Source organism: Papaver somniferum, chromosome 2 (assembly GCF_003573695.1).
Source record: "Papaver somniferum cultivar HN1 chromosome 2, ASM357369v1, whole genome shotgun sequence".
NCBI lineage: Eukaryota > Viridiplantae > Streptophyta > Magnoliopsida > Ranunculales > Papaveraceae > Papaver > Papaver somniferum.
In genome coordinates, this window is record NC_039359.1 from 133,115,418 (window position 1) to 133,121,494 (window position 6,077).

Sequence of the window (6,077 nt, forward strand, 5' to 3'; positions counted from 1 at the left end):
AATATGAAGAGAGAAGAAACCTGGCTTATCCTCAGACGAGAACTGTCTGGTAAAACCAATAAACTTATAAACAGTTGCAAAGGTAAGCAAAAATAAAAATAAAAATAAAAATGTACTTTTAATTAGCATAAAACTTTCTGGGATATCCAATTACCATCAACAAGCAGAGGTGGGGCGATACTAGTTAGAAGCAGGTGAATGACCTGACGATGTGCAAGGAAATAAGATAATTCCTCAGCCAAAGTTCGCTGATATAGCCCCGTTCAAAAAAAATATATGCACCGAGAGCAGATTCAAATTTGAAAACAATCTCCACAGTAGAAGAAGCCCCATACGTTCTGGTGATCCTTGGGAATTTTAAGCTCAACAGCATGGACTTATGCACCACCACCTTTCCAATGGGACTCATGATTTTGACTAAAAAGTTTCTCACCATCAATACATCCAAGCGTTACCAATTTTGATGAGGTGGCATCTCCACAAGCTTTACGGCTTCAACCAAGCCCACAATTAATTTTGGGTACCGTGACAGCCATAATTATTTCTTTGACACCCATAATTATATGAAATTATTAAGAATCAATACATAACTCGTTATGCATATTATTTTTCAGGCATAACTCGTTATGCAGCCTAATTTTTCAGGGGTATAATTGGAAGCGCAACTTGGACATAACATATCTGAAAATCCGCGCCTTGGAATTTAAAAATTTTATATCGTTGGAAATCTTTTTAAGAGAGCTACACAACGAGTACAAACAACAATATCAAATTTTTGTTTTTCACGAAAAAAATCAGAGTTGATCATCATTTTAGGCAAAATTTTCGAAAACTTGATATATAACCATTATGCAGCCACCAAAAAAGATGCATAACACATTATGCAGACGCATAACGAATTATGCAACCATTTTCTCGACTGCCTAACAAAGTTATGCATCTATAACAAGTTATGTTGCCATTGTTTTGGTTGATTTTAGTGCGTACATAAAAAATTGATGCATAATGCATTACGCAACCATATTTTCCAATGCATAACAAGTTATGCATCAATTTTCTCGATGCATAATGCATTATGCAGCCATATTTTCGAATGCATAACAGGTTATGCATCGATTTTCACAACTGCATAACATGTTATGCAGATATTATTATTGGTGCATGACAAGTAATGCAGTTTTTGTTTTTGTTGGTTCAGATAGTGACAAAAAAGTTGCTGCATAACATGCTATGCAACCGTTTTCTGGACTGCATAACAAGTTATGCAAAAAGAAAACAAAAGAAAAAAACTGCAGATAGTGTTATGCAACCAATTTCGAGAATGCATAACAAGTTATGCAACATATTTGTAGATGCATAACCTGTCATGCATCACTATTCACACCTCCATTTTCTTTTAAATTCACGTCACACGCACGCCAAACCCATCATCCGTTGCCACCACATTACCGAAACCAATACATCGTCGTCTACGCTTGACCAGAAGTTTGGACGGAAAGGCATCAAATTCACAGAGACTGACAGCATTCCGACTGTTGAGCTTACCACTAGAAATGGCAGCTCACTGTCCCTACTAAACTAAACAGAACAATTTTTTTTTGAGTGTAAACGACATACAAAAACTAGTGCATAAGCACTCATTTACAACCAAAACATATCCACTAAATGTTCATTCATCCACCAACATCTCTGTAATTCAAGTTCATTATCATCCACTCTACTAACGCAAGATTATTTCAACCCACATCATTCCAGTTGCAACAACCCATTTCTATTATGTAACGCCCAATCAGATCATGCCTTTACACAACCAAAATCATCACTCATTCACATAATAACAAGCATGAACAGGCTCAAACTTCCTTCCTCTGTAATTAACAAACCACCAATCATTTCTATTTCAAATCTAACTAAAACCCACCTAAATTCTATAATCACAAAACAATTTCACAATACAATCTTAAAATCAATCAAGAGAAAACTCTCAAATTGAACTCCATATTACCTTTATGTTCTGAATTTGTATCACATCCTGAATCGACATCATCACCATGATTTGCCTACCAACCCTTGTTTTCTAAAATTCCCTTCAATTTCAGATCCACCACCAACCCTTTTTTTCTCCTCTACATCAGTTCTAATCATTGAACTCAAGAACACACCCTTCTTCATCGTAACGGCCAAAGCCCATCTCTAATTCGAATCAATACCATCTTCATATTCTCAATCTTCTCCATACCTAACTGTAGTTTCAGAACACCACTCTCCACATCTCAAACCCCATCTTCTAAATCTTGATACATCCAAAATATCTTCTGGATTGCAACACATATTCAGATTAGAATCGAAATTCCTTGCTGCTGTAAAAAAATTTCCTGTTCATCTGCAACCCTAACCATCACAGAAAACCATCAATTCATCATCTCAATCTTCATAGCAGCAACGGACTCAAAACCCCTGTCGATCTCATAGCATATCCATTACCAGCAACAACAAAATATTCTCTTCAATCATCACCAGATTCGGCAGCAGCTTCAACTATCTTTCTGCAACAACACAACCGTAGCTCCATCGACCTCAAATAATCGCTCTTCTCGATCTGATTCAAGTGTTGATGAAGAACTGCAGTTGGGAGGAAGAAGAACAACGAATTGAAGAAGTAGTTTCCTTTTGAAAAGAGTAAAACAGAATTTTATAAATTATGGGTTTTAGAATAATTTCTTCCCCAAAAATGGGGGCGTGCATGAAGTTTTCTGTCCTTGGGTTTCTCAGTGGAAAAGTCTGAGAGAATGGGTCTCACTGTAGTTTTCACTTTCCAAAAACTTTCTCCGCGAAGGCGAAGGGATTCGAACCACTGCCATCTCACTCCCGTAGCAGAATCTCCTCCGCTGAGCCAATGATTCTTTTATGCTAACCTTACATATATTCTATATATATAGTAGTTTGTATACACACATCACTTTACCCGAGCATACTTAAACTTTTCTTCCTATTGATGCATGCCGACTTTTGCGTATCGAACTCATATCCCTAAAACGAATTATACACGTACGTATGCCGTTCCGTATTACTGCCGTATCACGGACCGCTGACCGGATTCTTGACCGAAATCGACTTTAACAAATCTGTATAATACCCGTACGTATCCCCTACCGAACATTTCCCGTATCCCGAATTGCTAACTAGGGTGTGGATGTAGAGGTGAATTTAGGCATATTATCCTATCCCTTGATTCTTTAAGTTCATGCTTCATGCGGATCGCTATCAAAATAATAAATCAAAGTACATATATAAAAGGGAGAGGGTTAGATATAAATATTGTTAATCTTCAATATTCTTATCGGTAGAGAAAACGTGCGTAATAACGTATTATGATATAGAGAAGGAGGATAAAAAGACACAAAGTAAAGGGAGAAAGAAAAAGAGTTATCATTCGATGTGTATCATAAACAAACATTAGAGCCTTTATTTATAGGGATAGACACAAGGACATTCCAGTAATAAACGGATTCACCCTAGATATTCTTAACATAATTATACATCTAATAATGGCGACTATGTGCACCCGCACACATTCCTCCCCTTTGTATTGGCTGGATTTAATGGAGGTTATTGGTGTTTTAATCCTTCGGAGTAGTATTAATTTCGTTAATTTTAATTACAAAAAACAAAAACAAACTCAAGTTTCAAAACTGAATTTTGTATCTTTTTCTTCTTTTTTTCATCTTCTTCCACCGTTGATCTTTCTTTGTTGAAAATAATAATTTATTAAAACCGATATCTAATCTAGTATATTTAATCTCTGATCAATTTCTTTTTCTGATTTTTTTTTCTTCTTTGTCTCTGATCTTATTGGATTTACATCACTTTTTTTTCCTTCAAATAAACCAACAAATCAAAGTACCTAATTGCCATTAACAATCGCTTTGAACATTCAAAAGCTTGTTTTTTATGTTATGATGAAAATCATTCATGACCCATTATTCAAAACAATTTCATGTCTCGGAAACCCCTTGAATCTTCAATATTCAATAGAAACAAAAAATGAGTTGATCAAAAATCAATGATATTGATACTGTGTAAATATTTGACGGGCAAGATATAGTAGATCGAACTTGGTTTTAGTGGAAATATAATTGATAGGTTTATGTTTTGATCAGATTGACGATGTAATAATTGCCTCTATTGATTTGAAACTTTTTAACCATGTAAAATTTCTGATTATTTATATTTATGTGCTTGAATTAATGATGAAAATGAAAGGGATGTCGAAGAGATTGAAAACCAAATAGACATAGAAGGTACGTGATCATGAAAGGAGGTAATTAGTGTTGATTTCAAAAACAAAATACGACATCCAAAAAAAAAAGGAATATATGTTTCGTCGTTAAGGGAGGAAACCGGGGTGCACATAGTTGGACTCTAGTATTCGATGTGTTATTAACGCAGATGTGATCGGCTTATTCTAATTTCATACAGATCACCAATTTTAGGTAAATCAAAACTTTATCTGACTATGAGCCAATGACGTACCCTTTTCGAATTCATTAACTCGATGTTGAAATATTTTTTTATGTATATTGTTAACTAATCTAAGCAAATCTAAGCATATTTACTTATAAAATCGTCTAAATCTCAGTAATCTTTCATGAATTGACCTTGTAGATGGTGAAATTTGGATAAAGGGCTATAGTGTCATTTCAACCCTATAGACAGAATTCAACTCTCACGGGAGAGATTAAGCCCTTGATCCTCAAGACATCCTTAAACACGATTTCTAGTATACGTTCCCGCGAGACACTGCTGGTCGTGATGCCGTGACTCCTAGCATACATCCTCAACGAGATACTGCTGGTCACGTTGGTTCTATAGAGCGTAAACGTCCCCGGTAGACTTATGAACTAGAACAACCACAATTCCAGCATGTTTTCGCGAGACGCAGCTGATTCTGATGCCATGATTCCTAGTATACGTCCTCAACGAGATGCTGCTGGTCATGTAGGCTCTGTAGATGCGTAAATACGTCCTCGATGGACTTATGCCCCAGAGCGGAGATTTGCATATCTCCTGTAAGCACGACTCACCCTATTTGAGATCAAAGACTGATTCATAGTACATCATCGCGAGAACACTGGTCATGTCTGCTCTAGGCTCTGACTTGACTTACTGAGGTTTCCGGATAACTCCTAGGACATCCCCGCGAGATACGCTGGTTATTCTACCTCTGAGCCTTTTTGACAGACTTCTAGAACATCCTTTCGAGATACACTGGTCTTGTTGGCCCATCATATGGACACACAGTTGATTCCCAGCACATATCTGCAAGATACGCTGGTCAAAGACGAGTAAGCCAAAGTCTCGCAGAGACATTAATTCGGGCGTACAAAGCCTTTTCTCTCTCTAGGCCGAGTCCCAGCTGACCGCAAAGAGATACAAATCCGTTAAGAAAATCTTCAGAGAGATTTTTGAGCCGTCTGCAAAAATCACAGAGAGATTTTTGAGCTATCTGCAAAAATCTCTGAGAGATTTTTGAGCTTTCCGCAAAAATCTCGCTGCAAAAATCACAGAGAGATTTTTTTGAGAGGCGCGCGCCTTACCTAGCACTCAAAGCCTATTTCTCAGCCTCTCAAATATGCTCACGGCTAGTAAAATTGAGCCTGAATTATACATGGCTATCCAAAAACGTGGATAGGCTCTCTTGAGCGCCGCATGCTTAACCAAGATACCTATAAAAAATAATATGGTTTTCACATGACATGTGAGACCGGCAACAGAGAGAGGGAGATCAGCCTCAACTCCTCTCACACTCTACACGCGATTCCTAAGGAATTTCATTCCTTTTCACGTGACTCATCCTAGTCATTCTCACAAATCAGAGAAATATCTCTCTATCTTGGCCAACTCGGCTAAAGAGAATATTTCTCTCTCAAATACGTCATCACAAAGGTTGATTCAACTTCACACAAATGGGGGGATATCTTGACCATCCCTAATCCTTCTTCCCTGTGACTGAATCAACCTTTGAACGACCATTGTGCGTGGTTTAGGCGAAGACTGTTCGTGCTCAACCCCCCGAA